The sequence below is a fragment of the Vicugna pacos genome, chromosome 11 (genome assembly GCF_048564905.1).
Source record: "Vicugna pacos chromosome 11, VicPac4, whole genome shotgun sequence".
Classification (NCBI taxonomy): Eukaryota; Metazoa; Chordata; class Mammalia; order Artiodactyla; family Camelidae; genus Vicugna; species Vicugna pacos.
The window spans coordinates 59,574,688-59,590,621 of NC_132997.1; the positions used below are offsets into that span (position 1 = coordinate 59,574,688).

A 15,934-nucleotide genomic window follows, 5' to 3' on the forward strand; every position below is an offset into this window, starting at 1 on the left:
CCCATGCTAAAAGAAATATTCACAGGTCTACTCTAAATAGAAAAGAAGCAGGATGCTACAAAAATGAGAAACTTGTAACTGGAATGGAGATAACTGCTATGAATTACCAAAAGAATAAACACAAAATTGTAAAAGAAGACATCTAAATCATTAAGAGTGGGAGAGGGAAGCAAGGAAAGCCACTGTGGAAAACAGTACGGAGATTCCTCAAAAGACCAGGAATACACTTACCGTATGACCCAGGAATCCCGCTCCTGGGCATATATCCAGAAGGAACCCTACTTCAAAATGATACCTGCACCCCAATGTTCATAGCAGCACTATTTACAATAGCCAAGACATGGAAGCAGCCTAGATGTCCATCAACAGATGACTGAATAAAGAAGATGTGGTATATTTATACAATGGAATACTATTCACCCACAAAAACCAACAACTTAACGCCATTTGCAGCAACATGGATGTTCCTGGAGAGTGTCATTCGGAGTGAAGTGAGCCAGAGAGAGAAAGAAAAATACCATATGAGATCGCTTATATAAGAAATCTAAAAAACAAACAAACAAACAAAACATAAATACAAAACAGAAACAGACTCATAGACATAGAATATAAACCTGTGGTTAAAGGGGGCGGGGGGGTGGGAAGGGACAGACTGGGATTTTAAAATGCAGAATAGATAAACAAGATTATACTGTATAGCACAGGGAAAAATATACAAGATCTTGTGGTAGCTCATAGAGAAAAAAAATGTAACAATGAATATATACATGTTCATGTATGACTGAAAAGTTGTCCTCTGCATTAGAATTTGACACAGCATTGTGAAGTAGCTATTACTCAGTGAAAAAATGTAAACAAAAAAAAGTGTATGCAGAAATTTTTTATTTAGAAAACAAAAATAAAACCATATATTCTGTTAAAAAAAAAAAAGTCACCAGAGGAGACAATTTTAAATGGAGATGGATATCCACAGCATAAACGCTTATGAAAAGGTCAAGTAAGTTAGGGGCAGAAACATGTCTGTTTAGGTTTGATACTTGTAAGGCTTTTAGACATTTTGGTAAAGGCACTGTAAGTGGTTTTAATAAATATAAGAGTTACCCCAAACTGGGAAATATATCTCAAAAAGTAGAGGCCATGGTGAAGAGCCCAGCACCCCCGTCCTGTATGGTAGATGCAGGGAGAGGTGAAAAGGCCTGATCTTGTTTTACCACCCAAATATTCCTCTTTCTCCTACTTACAGCATCTTAATCTTTCTTTAGAGAGCGAATCCTGTCAGCATCTACTTGGTTGAGTATGGACATTCCCTAACCCATATGAACACATGACCCTGGCCCAGTCAATCAGAGGATCCCATTCCCTTGGCTACAGCAATGGATTCAGACATGAGCCCATAACCCAAACCACACCATGAAGACACAGTGCTTTACTATTTATTTGTGTGTGTTCTTTTTTTTTTTTTTTTAACATTTTTCATTTGATTTGGGTTGGTGTGAGTTGGGTTTGTTTGTTCATTTTAAAGCTTTGGGGTTCCTTTCTTCTGGAATTTTTAAATCTGTAGGATATATGCCTGGAGATGCTGGAGACCACCAGATGTAGAAATATCTACCTAGGAACAAGGCCAACACAGAGGAAAGCAGAAATGAGAGATGGAGAGGAGGGCAGGGGATGAGAGAGAAAGAAAAAGACTAGATTCCAGTGTCATCATTCAAGCACCTGAAGCCAACTTTACTCACATACTTTTCAGTAAAATGAACCAACAGAACCTCTTTATTTTTACTTAATTCATTTAACGTGGTTTTCTGTCTCTTCTAACCCAGAGTCCCATTTAAAATAGTATGTTGGGAGGTGTTAGAAGCAAACTAGTTTCATTGCAGCCTTACCTGAGGCCAGCTCTGATCACTTATTTCCAAGTCTGCCTTATCCCCACTTCCACTCCATCAAGTAGTAGTTTAGGGGCCTTATCATCCAACTGCCTCATCGTTCATCGAGAAGTTGTGAGGATACTTGCAGAATCTAGCCGCTTCAGCCTGAGTCAGGATCATACATGGATCAAGATTTCTGGGAACCAGCACTGAAACTAGAGATATAGTACAATTCCTAGAATTCTTACAGCAAGAACTCCTGACTGCTGCTGTTCGGCAGGAACTCAAGGACCAGACCACCCTTTCTGCTAAATAAGTCAACATCTGAAGTGCAATTACCATAAGAAAGGGAGCCCCAAACCCCCGCCTCTCCGCATTTAAAGTGGTATCAGGGCTCTTCTATCACAGTTGTACAAGCCATGCAGTGCTCGACTCCAGGGGCAGCAAACACTGTTCAACCCACACAGACATATGCAAAGATCCTGGCAGATACTCGCTAATTAGCTAATTAGCATTAGCATCCTAGGCTCTCCAGTACAGAGAGATTCTGCATCTGTGTCAACTACAGAGCAGGCTGAGAAGAGTGAAAGAAGCCATTGGCAACAGCTCAGACAATAAAAACCTTCAGCATTCCAGTTGCCTGTGTGAAACCACCCTGTCCCAGTCCTCTGAACTGAGCGTAGGGCAGGGCTCACAGGCAAGATTAACTCAGTCCATCCTGGTCTGAGCCTCTGTGCCACTGTTCTCCCCAAGGCAACTAAGTTAAGCAAACATCAAATAAAACAGCTGTTCCTCAAAAAGGAATCAGATTTTGGCAATCGTGTTATTGAGTCAATTTATGTTAAATAAAAACCAGGTTGGCCTAATTTAAATGTGAGCCAGAATCAGATTTTGGAGACTTATGTAAACCCTCAGGATTCCATGGTGCCCCCCTTACTCTTCCAGCTGTGGGACACAGTAAAAACAGGTTCACACAACCTCCTCATATGCAAGTTAAGATAAGAAATGTCCAAAATCTTTCCCAGGACTGATGATACCGAGTCCACCATTTATGATGTGAACAATGTGTCCATTGAGGCCCAGACACAGGTCTTCACCATAACCAGCATTATGTGGGAAGTAGAGCTGTCTCCAGCTCCCCAAAGCAGAGAGGGGTCTCAAGGACCACGTAATCAACCCTAAATCTCAGCTAGAGCAACACTGTGATAAGGGTACTCTTCTTTTTCACTCAGGAAAACTAAAAATCTATTTTTCTTATGTCTTCTGTGAAGCTGCAAAACATTACAGAAATAATTTTCTCCCTAACTGTGACCACCATAGGCAATCTATTTGCACTCATAGGTACAACCTGATTGGGACTTCTGTTTGTTTTAAACCAGTGAGAACTTCTACTTGTAGCTCATAATCTCCTCACTTTACTTGCATTTTTTCTAAGTTACAGAAGCTTTCACCTTGGATGATCTAGCCCTTAGACATCTGCACTGGTCACACGGCACAGACCTTTCTGAGGCGGCACTGCTCCAAAATGAAAACTGCATTTGCAGTTGGCAGTAGCCCTTGTCCTCTTTCCGTCTCACTTACCATGATGGGCTCGCCCAGCCCAACATCAAATATTCTGCTAGTTTACATTTGTGCAAATCCAACAGAAAACCTTTTGATTCCCTTCAGTATTGCAGAGGTAGGGATTATGGCTAGAGGTTAACAGTAAGAACAGCTACCACTTATTAAGCACCTAAAATGTGCTTTACAGATACTATCTCTAATCCTAGAATAACCCACCAAGAAAGGCAGCATGAGCCTAATACAAAATTATGTGGTGTTACAGCTGAAATTTAAACTCACATCTAAAGCCTGTGATCTTAGGTCATGGACTTGCTCTAGGTCAGCTAGGTCAGCTCAACCACAGAAAAGATGGGCATGTTTAGCCACAGAAAACTGGAACTTCAACAGCTTAACATCACACAAAGCCCCACGGTGACTGGTTTGGAGATGCTGACTGTGCCAAAGGAATGGTTACTGATAGATTTACGATAGTTATGCACTAAGGGATGAAACCTCACTGGCATGGTCACTAAGTCCTGGTAACATCGTTCTCAGCAAGGATGGAGAGTGAGGTGATGGCCTATAACAGATCAACACAGCAATAGCAAAGAGCAGATGCCAATCTTCATGATGGGATCCAGAGTCTAAAGGCAGTCAAGTATACAATACTTAGACATAGAACATCAAGTTGAAGAATGAAGCACCTGAATGGAACTCTTACGAGGCTCAATATTTCCTGCCTGGTAATGAGAAGCAAGATTTAGATAGCCATAACTACCTGCCCATGACAAAGCATCTTCTAGAAACCATACTGATGGTTTTATCAATGTCACCATAAGTATGTAGAAGATAATGGGTATTCCTTAATGCCTGACTATCCCTCACACCTGCAGTTCAAACAAGTAAGCACCAATTCACCAAAAATATCTGAATAGTTATGGTTCTTATAACACTTTAAATATAATGTTAGAAGATAATCAGGAGAACAGAATAATTAGCATTACATTATACTGCAGATAAATTTGAATAAATTTGAACTAATCTAAGTTGGAAAAAAATTAGACTAATCCTGGAATTGCCTGAATTTCAGTAAAAAAAAAAAAAAAGAAAAAACTTAGATTTTGGAAAACAAAACACCTCCATCTGATTCTAAATCTGAGTGTTAAAATATTAAGAATCCAGAAAGAAAGGTGTCCTAAAATAAAAATTAAATCTTCTTTTTTTCCAAGAAGCTCAGCTGATTTTACCATCACATAAAAGACAAGGTCACAGTAAAATAACGAATATTCTATTTTGAAAGAGAGAGAAATAAATTACAATATTATCAAACATATGCTTTTAAAAACCATAGAGAAAATATAATCTAATAAGAGAGATTCACAGAACTGTAAAGAGTTGAAGAGTTGGGTGGTTGGGGGTTCACAAACACTCTGAAGTCTTCTGTGTTTGTGTGTAAGTGCAGTTGGTGGGAGGAGAGAAAGAGTTCATAACATCAGATTCTCAGAGGAGTATGTGACTCAAACAAGGGGGTTACACCTGACTGCAGTAAAGTATAAGAAAACTTTTAAACACTGTCAATTATTGGAAGCTCTATCTTTGATTGGGGTCCCAAACAAGAACTAGCTAAAACATAGGTACAAAATCTCTGAACTCTGACGCTCAGAAGAACAAAGGATCTCTCTGGAGCAATAAAAGAGCTGACTCCATCTGTGGCCCTCCAGTAACATCCAGAGCGCCAATAGTCCATCAGGTCATTGTTCCTCTCTATCCCTCTACAAAGGAACAAGCCCAAAATGTATAAGGGATTTGTTTTGTTTTTCTGACTACAGGGCCCTAGCTCTTCACAGCAGCTGGAGCCAGTCCAAGCAGCATGCTGGAAGGGGACAGGCTGTGTATTTCATTTTTATAGACCAAATGGCTCCTCAATAATTTATCATCTCTGTGATGGAGAAAAGTACCAACAAAACATGATTGTAAATCTCCACCTTCTTCCAGAATCAAGGAAGGAACTAAAGAAAGCTAAAAGGGAAATGACAACACAGTTTTTTCAGCTAAAAATGTATGTTTTCCAACATCAAATGCTGCCCCTGTTTCTGGAACTAAATGTCCTTAAAAATGAATTTGAAAAGTAGGGGAAAGTGGAATGGAGGGTGTAGAAGAATTAAGCATAACTGGGCAGTCTATTAAGTGAAATATTCCCAAGGTAGAGTCTTTGGTAAGAGTTCCCTGTGAAACATTTTTATCTGCTACATCCTGTTAACATGTAGAACTGCATCACTGTAGTATTATCATCCCAGGAAGGGTTTTTATAGATGAAGGAAAACACATCATGCACATGAGGAAGAGGATGGAGCTCATATTACTAAGGGCTATAAGAAATAAAGCTCAAATAAAATGAAATGGAATGAAATAAAATAATTAAAGAGTCTTTAAAAAGAAAAGAAACCAAAAAAGAATTAAAAAAAAAAAAAAAGAAAAGAAAAGAAAAGAAAAGAAACCCTCATCACTGAATGGGTTTCACCAGAATCTTTCTGGGATTGTTCTCATTTACACATTTATAGCATTTTGCCCCTAAGAAGACATATTCATTATAAGATTTTTTTTTTTACCTTCTTCAGCAAAACTTTGTGGCACTAGGTTCTCTCATATGCATCCTCGGCAGTTTTAGTGTAGTTCTGGCCTCCAAGCAGCCTCCATAATGCTCCCTGCAAATATAGGAGCCTGTAAGAATTCCAGCCTGCACTGGATAACTAGGCTGGAGACCGACTCCCTTTCCTATCTTGTCAATGTCCCAACCAAGCCAGCACACACAGGTGGCTATTACATATTCATAGAGCAGCCACAGAGCTAACATTTATATAGAGCTTACTATGGTGCCAGGCACTATTCTAAGCACTTTACTTCTCAAAAACTCTATATAGTAGGTACTATAACTATCCCATTTTACAGATGAGGAAATTGAGGTATGGGAAGCTTCAGTAACCCGACTAAGGCCATACAGTATGTAGTGTAACTATGTTTTAATTCTAATAACAACACAGTGGGGTACAGATAATTTCCCCTAGTTTTCGGACAAGGAATATAAGCCTTAAAGAGGTCAAATGACTAATTCAAACTCACAAAATTACTAAGTGGCGAAGTCAGAATTAAAATCAGGCCAGTTCATTCTATTTCCTTCCCCTTTTTGCAAGCCAACAACACAGCTTCTGTAGTTTTAAATCCTTTACAAAACTTCTGACTTTTGTTCTTTTTGACTTAGAGGAAATAAAAAACCATTCATTCAGAGAAAAAAACAAGAAATCTAAAAATAAAGAATCAAGGAAATAAAAATATTCTTGAGATAATTTGCTCTCCCATATGTGAGAGATTAATACAGGAGACTAATGTGCTTGATTGCTTCAGGTTTCCCTGGCAAGAGTAAACAAGTGCGAAGAGTCGTACACACTCAAAATATCAAAAGTACAGAAAAGCGACTGACAATACATATCAATGTCCTGGCAAGAACAGAGGAATTTCAGCTTACTTCACTTAAATTCAGTTAAGGGGAGATATATTGGCTCCTTATTTCTAATGAGTGAACTGTTTATTTTGGCAAACATCAGAGTAGAACTTGCTTTCCAAAGCACAATGTCATTTGTAAAGAACACACTCATCCCTGCATAATAAGGACATTTGCACTGACTTCAAATGTTTATAATCTTACAGAGAAAACAAAATGTTTTTGGCTGAATGGTTTTTAGACCTAAAGTTAGTTAAACCAGGGCTGAGACAAGGAACTTACCCTTGGCAGTTCTTCGTGAAGCAGCCAAATTTTGCTGTCAACACTTCTCCAACTTAACTGCCTCCTCTGCCTCTAGGTGTCTTCCTAGGACTGACATATGGTCCCAAGGGTGTTCACCATCAGACTCACCCCAACTACTAACGCTACCCCCTGCAGACACTGATGTGACTCTCTTTTTGTACAACAAAGACCCACTTTTCTCTCTTAAGTAGATGAGGCGGTAAACCCCATAAAAAAGACCGGCAGGGCCACTACTCTCCCGCCAGCACCATCCAGTTCCCTGGCCCAGAGGCTCTATCTCACTTTTTGCCTCTGAAATAGCTTACTTACCCCCTAAAATTCTATTGGTTCCCTGAACTCACTCCTGATTGGTTATTTCCTTCACTCCTGATTGGTTATGTCCTTCACTCCTGATTGGTTCATTTCCCGAACTTCTGATTGGTCCATCTGTAGTACTTCATTTGCACAGAGCTCACTCCTGATTGGTTATTTCTCTCAATCCTGATTGGTCCATTTCTACAAAGCTTGTTCCTAATTAGTCAACTTTCGTTATACCTCATTTGCATATGATGTTGCAAAGATGAAGCAGCCTATAAATGCCGGTGTAAACCCACAGACAGTGTCCAGAGCTTGGACTGTTAACTCCTCTGTGCCCGCTGGCATAATAAACCTGAGTTCTCCAACTCTCCGAGTGCTGCTTGGTCTCTCACCCGGATCCAGATTGCTGTCACAACTGAGCTGTTAATACCGAGCTGTAACACATTTTTCCACAACATAGAGAGAATGCTAGGACATGTTTTTCAAAAAGCAGTGGTGTGAACTGAGAGTAGAAGACACTGTTAAATATTTCCCCAATGTCCATTTGCATTTTTTGTATTTTTGTAATATAACTCCACTACCCAGATATAGATTACATAGCAGAGCATTCCTTCCACCTCACCATGTCCATGTGACTGAGCTAAGTACTGGCAGGTGGGATGTGATTAAGAGTGACCTATGCCACTTTTTAAAACATCTTCACTTCTTAAAAGCGAGTTACTCGGCCTCCACTTCCTTTATCCCCTCCTTGGGTGCTAGTAAGCCAGTTTCAAATACACGGATGAGGGTAAAACCCCAGAGAATGGTGGAACAACAGAACAGAAGAAACCTGGGTCCCTGGACCTCCTCAAGAAACAAAACTATCTACAAAGCCAGGACTATATGTCTACCATTATATCACTGTGAGAGAGAAAGAAACTTTAATTCTGACTAAGCCTGTTATTTTAACTTTATAAAGTAGTTCAAACCAATAGCCTAAGTGGTATGGGCAAGAAGAGAAAGTAAAAAAAGACCTCTTCAGAAGTGACATACACATACAGAGAGAACTCTTCTGTGCCCAATTTCTTCATCTATAAAAAGGAATAATACTTCTCTTTCAATGTTATTGTGAGGATTAAATTAAATAATGTCTGTAATGCACTAAACAGACATAATAAGATTTCATGCAATGACACCTTTTAAAATATTAGAATATTCTCACTTGAAACATTCAATGCTCTTTCCATCTCACATATCTGAATGCAAAATATCTTTATCAAAGGATTCTGGGACGGCAGGAGAAGCATCAGGAATCTGTCTCCCCACCTAGACAACAACTGGACTGGCAGAATTTGGCTGATGTAACAATTCTGGAACTCTGGAGTCTATTAAAGGCTTGCATTTTCCAGGGGAAGGCCTGGTATGTAAATTGTAGTTATTTTTGGTCCATTTCAGCCGCTAACACAGTAGCAGCTACCAATCCCCTACCCCCATGGCCGGCAGCCATGCACATGTTCCCAGAGCAGCTTGCACACAGCTTTCAGGAGTCAGGGTGGGCATAAAGAACTCTGTTTTCCAACTGTCAGGGATCTGTGCTCTAATCACTGACTGCTGCTTCAGATCACAGAGGAGCAAACAAAGAGGCAAGCAAACATTGCTGCTGTACCTCTCTCCACCTTCTAGATGAAGGGACTGCCAGGGAATTTAAAGGGCTGGCACTCCCCTCCTCCACTTCATTTTTTCCTTTTTCCTCTTTTAGGAGGCAGACATTAAATACAAGGACATTCAAAAACAATTCCATATGTAAGGAAAATCAGAAAGTGATGCGTATGCCCAGCAAGATGTTAGGAGATCTTCAGTTTACACCCCAGGCTGGTCCTTGGCACAGAGACAGCCTACAAGCAAAACAACAAAAACAATAACAAAAACAGCAAACCCTAGGGAAGAGGGAGAATCTGATTTCCACAGTCACCACATTATTAGATTAAAATGTCCAGTTTTCAATAAAAAAATCACAAGGCATACAGAAACAACAACAACAACAACAACAACAACAACAAAAAACAAGGACATATGGCCCATTCAAAGGAAAACAATAATTCAACAGAAACTCTCCCTGAAAAAGACCTGACAGCTGATGCACTAGAAAAAGACTTTAAAACAACTATCTCAAAAGATGGTTAAACAGCTAAAGGAAGACAAGCAGAAAGTCAACAAAATGATAGAGAAAATCTTTGAAGAAATGAAAAATTCTGGAGCTGAAGAGTATAATAAACAAAATGAAAAAATAACTAGTGGGATTCAGAGGCAGATCTGAGCAGGAAGAAGAAAGAACTGGTGAACTTAAAGACAGAGCAATGGAAATGATCACAGAAACAAAAATGTTTGAAGAAAAGCAAACAGAGCTTAAGACACCTTTTGGACACCATCAACAAACCAACATACATACTGTGGTAGAAGCGGAAGATGAGAAAGAAAAAAGCAGAGAGAATATCTAAAAAAAATAACAGATGAAAACTTCCCATATTGGATGAAATGCATAAATATAAGTATCTAAGAAGCCTAATTAATTCCAAGTAAGATGAACTCAAAGAGACTCACACTGAGACACATTATAATCAAACTTTCCAAAGACCAAGAATCTTGAAAGCAACAAGAGACAAGCAACTTTATGACATACAAGGATCCTCCGTAAGATTATCAGCAGATTTTTCATCACAAACTTTGGGGGCCAAAAAGCAGTGGGCTGATATATTCCAAGTGCTAAAAGAAAAAAATGTCAACAAATAATCCTGTATCTGGGAAAACTGCCCTTCAAAAGTGAAGGAGAAATTAAGACTTTCACAGATAAACAAAAACTGAGGGTGTTTGTTACCACCTGACCTGCTCAGTAAGATATACTAAAGGGACTCCTGCAAAGTGAAATGAAAGGACACTAGACAGTAACTTGAAGCAGTATGAAAAAATAAAGATCTCAGCAAGGGTAAATACATGGGTAATTATAAAAGCTAGTATTATTTTAACTTTGGTTTGTAATCCACATTTTGTTTTCTACATAATTTAAGAGATTGATGCATTTAAAAGAATTATTAGTTTATGCTTGGGGCACACATGTATAAAGATGTAACTCTATGACATCAACAACTGAATAAGGTGGGGAGGGAGCTGTAAAAGAACAGTTTTTTTTTATATTATTAAAGTTAAGATGGTATAAATTCAAATTAGAGTGTTACAATTTTAGGATGTTAAATGGAATCCCCATGGTAATCACGAAGAAAATAACTAGAGAAATGGGAAAGGAATTTCATTATGAAACATCAACTAACCACAAAAGAAGGCAGTAGTGAAGGAAATAAGGGACAAAAAAAGTTATAAGGCAAATAGAATACAAGTAGCAAAATGACAGAAGTAAGTCTTTCCTTGTAAGTAATTACTTTAAATGTAAGTGAATTAAATGCTCCAATCAAAAGACAAAGATTGGCAGAATGAAAAAAAAAACACATATGCTATCTACAAGAAATTCACTTTAGATCCAAGGACTCAAATATATTGAAAGTGAAAAGAACAGAAAAGGATATTCCATGTAAACAATAAAGAGAGCCATAATGGCTATACTAATATTAGACAAAAGAGACTTTTAAAAAGATTACATGAGACAGAGGACATTATAGACAGAGAATATTATATATTACTAAAAGTTTCAATAGAGCAAGAAGATATAACAATCATAAACATTTACACATCTAATAGCAGACCATCAAACCACATGAAGCAAAAACGGATAGAATTAATGGGAGAGATAGACAGTTCTACAATAATAGTTAGCAACTTCAATACTGCAATGAGTAATAAACGGAACCACCAGACAGAAGATAAGTAAAGAAGCAGGCGACTTAACACAAAAACCAACTTGATCTAACACACAGAACACTCTACCCAACAACAAAGCATATACATTCTTCTCACGTTCACATGGGACATTTTGCAGGACAGCCTATATGTCAGACCACAAATGAAGCATCTATAGATGTAAAAAGATAGCTATCACGAAGTATGTTCTCTGACTACAACAAGATGAAAATAGAATTCAGTAACAGAAGCAAAACTGGAAAATTCACAAATTTGTGGAAGTTAAACAGCATACTCAAATAACCAATGGATCAAAGAATAAATATCAAAGGTAATTAAAATATACTTTAGAGACTAATGAAAACAAAAACACAACATACCAAAAGATGCAGCAAAAACAGTGTTAAATCGGAAATTTATAGCCATAAAAGCTTACAGTTTAAAATTTTCTTGTTCAAATTAATAATCTCAAATTAACAATTTAACTTAAGACACTAGAAAAAGAACAAACTAAACCCAGAGGATGGAAGGAAATAAAGATTAGAGCAGAGATAACTGACATAGAGAATAGAAAAGTAGAGAAAACCAATGAGAATCAAAAGTATGTTTTTTGAAAAAAATCAACAAATTGATACACTTTTATCCAAATAAACTAAAAAGAGAGAGAGAAGACTCAAGTTACTAAAATCAGAAATGAAAGTGAGGACATTCCTACTAAATCCACAGAAACAAAAAGTTTTATAAGAGAATGCTATGAACAACCGTATGCCAACAAACTGGATAACCCAGATGAAAAGGACCAACTCCTGGAAACATAAAACCCACCAAGACTAAATCATAAAGAAACAGAAAAATTTGAATTGATCTATAAGTAGTAAGGATATTGAGTCAGTAATCAAAAACCTCCAAACAACAAAAGAGCCCTGAACCTGATGGCTTCACTGCTGAATTCTACCATTTAAAGAACTAATACCATCCTTCTCAAACTTTTTTTAAAAATTAAAAAAGAAAAAACACTTCCTAATTCATTCTATGAGAAGAGCATTATTCTTATACCAAAACCAAATATACCATAAAGATAACAATAATAATATATACAAAAAATAAACTAATACCCCTATGAACACTGATGCAAAAATCCTCAATAAAATACTGCCAAGTCAAATTCAGCAGCATATTTAAGGGATTATATACCATGATCAAGTGAGATATATTTCTGGAATGCGAAGATGGCTCAACATACCAAAATCAATCATATAATGTATCACATTAACAAAATAAAAGGCAAAAACCACATGATGACGTCTACTGATGTAGAAAAAGCGTTTGATAAAATTCAACACCGTTTTATGATTAAAAAGACCAAAAAAATTAGGACTAAAAGGGAACTATCTCTACATAATAGAAGCCATATTTGAAAATTCCATAGCAAACATATTCAATGGTGTAAGATTGAAAGCTTTTCCTCTAATATCAGAGAAAGAGTTGGATTCCCACTTTCACCACTTCCATTCAACACAGTACTGAAAATTAGGGGCAGAGCAATTAGGCAAGAAAGAAAAATAAGACACCCAAATTGGAAAAGAAGAAATATAATGATCTCTGTTCACAGATGATATAATCTTATATGTTTAAAAAAAAAAACCAAGAAAAAAAAAAACCCTAAAGATTTCACAAAAAAATTCTTAGAATAAACGAATTCAGCAAAGTAGCAGGAAATAAAGCCAACACATAAGTTAGCTGCATTTCCATACACTAACAATGAACAATCTGAAAATGAAATTACAAAGATAATTCCACTTACAGCATCAAAAAGAATAATACTCAGGAATTGACAAAGGACATGAAAACTTGAACAATGAAAACTACAAAACATTTTTTAAATAAATTAAATAAGACAAAAATAAATGGAAACACACCCCAGGTTAATGAATTGGAAGACAATATTGTTAACAATTCAATAACAGCCAAAGCAATCCACAGATTCAATGTGACCCTTATCAAAATCTCAATTTTTTTTTCAAAAATAGAAAAACCCACCCTGAAATTCATAGGAATATCAAGGGACTCCTAATGGCCAAAATAATCTTGAAAAAGAAGACTTGAGGACCCCTACCTCCTGATTTCAAAACAAGGCTAAAGTAATGTGTGATACTAGCACAAAAACAGACATACAGACCAACGGAATAGAATAAATAGCCCAGAAATAAACTCTTGCATATATAACTGTATGCTTTTTTGACAATGATGCCCAGACCTATAAAACTTTTAGCATAAAACACACAGAAAAAGCTTCATAACATTGGATTTGGCAATGATTTATTGGATATGACACCAAAGATACAGACAACAAAAGGAAAAATACATAAACTGAATTCAATGAAAATTATAAAATTTCTGACCCATGGAGCAAGGCCAACTGAAGTAGGAGAGAGGGAGGCCAACACCCAAAGAGAAGCTGATCTAAAAGATGGAAAATGAAATAGAGACAGAGAGAGAGAGAGAAAAGGGGGGGTGGATCCTGAAGTCATTTGAGCTCTCAGAAGTTATGTACTTCCTAGTTACAGAAGCCAATATAGTCTCTTTATGCCTAATATACTCTGAATTGTGTTTTCTGTCCCTTACAAACAATAACCCAGACTAATACAGCTTCACTCTCAGACCCACTCACTGGTTTAATTCTGCTGCTTGTCTTCCCTCTGATTGCTCAGCATGCCTCCACCTGGTTTCCCAGAGTGCTGAGCTCTCTGTCTCAGGGCCTTGTCTCCCAAGGGCAGCTCCAGTAGTGATAATGGTCAGTGCTCCCCTAATCAGCTTCGCTTGCTGGAGTTGGCCTATGAGGGGTAAATGCTATACTTCTAGGTGTGGCACCCCTTACTACTGTAATCTGGGCCTCATTTGCCTCTGGGTTGCTGGATACACCTTGAACAGGACTAAATATAATCCCAAATATTTTTGAACAGCTTTTAAAAACAGTGGAGATATGCTGGGAGGGTCACAAAAGCTGGGCTGCAAACATTTGCATTGGTAGAATAAGTGAAGTTGAACAGTGGAATATGTTGTGTAACCAATGAACATTTGTTTATTTCATTTAAGGTTCTTAGTTAAAGCTTTTGTCAATTTTATTTCAATGCAGTTTGTGAAGTCCTTTCCTGGAAATTACGTGATCTACAATCTTTAAAATTTTTTTTTTACATTTTAAGAGGAAAAAAACTAGAAAAAAAGACCTTATTTAATTCTACCTTCCTGAAATAAGTATTACCAGTTTGCATCTCATGTATTCATATTTTCCCACAGGTGAAATCACAATGATATAACTTTGCTTTTTGCTTTCTCACTTACATTAATAAAAAGCTTGTTCCCCATGCCTGATCTTCACAAATATAATTTAACAGGTACGTATATAATATAAATAACTATATACACATCTATTTTAATAATTCTATCTATTCCTTCCAGTAGATACAAAACTTACAAGCTATACTTAATTTATATTCTCTGGTTGTTGTACCTTTTTTTTTTTCAAATATATTATGAATATTGCTGCGACAAAAGGTGGGATTACTGGGTCAAAAATCTATAAACAGATCTTTATGCATTTTATGTTAAATTATCCAAAGAATTTTCCTGAGTTACCCAACCACTCAGCCAAGTGTGGGTGTATGCGTATGGATTTTCACTTATAACGCAGGAGATCCTGTCTTGAATATTACCTTTTTACTTTTCTTTTCTTATGTAATACATATAACATGTTACCGCTTAGTGGCCACCATATAAATTAAAATCTGAATTTCAGAAGGAGAATAAGACCAAAGAGGCAAAAACAAAAGCTTGCAAATATGTAAACTATTTCTTTCCCTCCCCCAGCAGCCTACATATATTTAGATTTTAGCGCAGCCAAAGCCAAGTCTCCTTAAAGTTTCTATTTCTGAATCTCTTATTAACATTATTAATGAATACAATTTCTAACTCCTTTCCCTCTTTTAGATACTGTAAACTTACAGAGGAGAATGTAATTTTGTAGATATACTATCCCACCAATAAGGACTCTGGTTTCACAGAGTATGAAAACAAGAATGCAAATTTGTAATTTTATACTCTTTCAAATAGAGGGGTATACTTTATAAAAAGATAAAAATGTTAGAAACAGAAGACGAAAGTCGCAGAGGGAAAAACTTAAAATAGATTACCTTTAAGAGGTTTTACAAAGTCACAAAGAACAGGGATTAAAATTTCTGAACCAGTATCATCTAAAAGTATCTCATGTTTTTCTGATGCTCGATGCATCCACCTTCCCTGTTCCAAGGTTTGAACCTTGTATCCAAGCTGTAAAGCTCTAAGGTGCTTTATTTAGGAAGCAGTAACAGGCTGAGGTGGGCTCTGGAACAATCTTTACCTTTGGAATTCCACCAAGAATGAGAAGCAGCTCTGGGTTAGACTTGGGACAATGAGGACTGAAATGACAGACACATGTAAACAGTTGTGGTCCGACTGCAGAGATTAGCAGTCCTAAAATAGATGGAATGCAAGCTTGATAGACTTGTCTTCAGCTCTGTGCTTGTTTAGCAGAGGAATGTATGTGGTCTTCATAAAAGCAATG

The 15,934-nt window shown here is 37.1% G+C and overlaps 1 long non-coding RNA gene across 2 annotated transcripts in view; it reads right to left on the reverse strand.

Annotated features, from left to right (window-relative positions):
* LOC116282443 (uncharacterized) overlaps nt 1-15,934 on the reverse strand; it is a 107,187-nt gene that overhangs the window by 66,054 nt on the left and 25,199 nt on the right. For both annotated transcript variants that reach the window (XR_012077449.1, XR_012077448.1), the window contains exon 2: nt 6,017-6,112. This is a non-coding gene — a long non-coding RNA (uncharacterized lncRNA). The remainder of the gene's footprint in view (nt 1-6,016; nt 6,113-15,934) is intronic.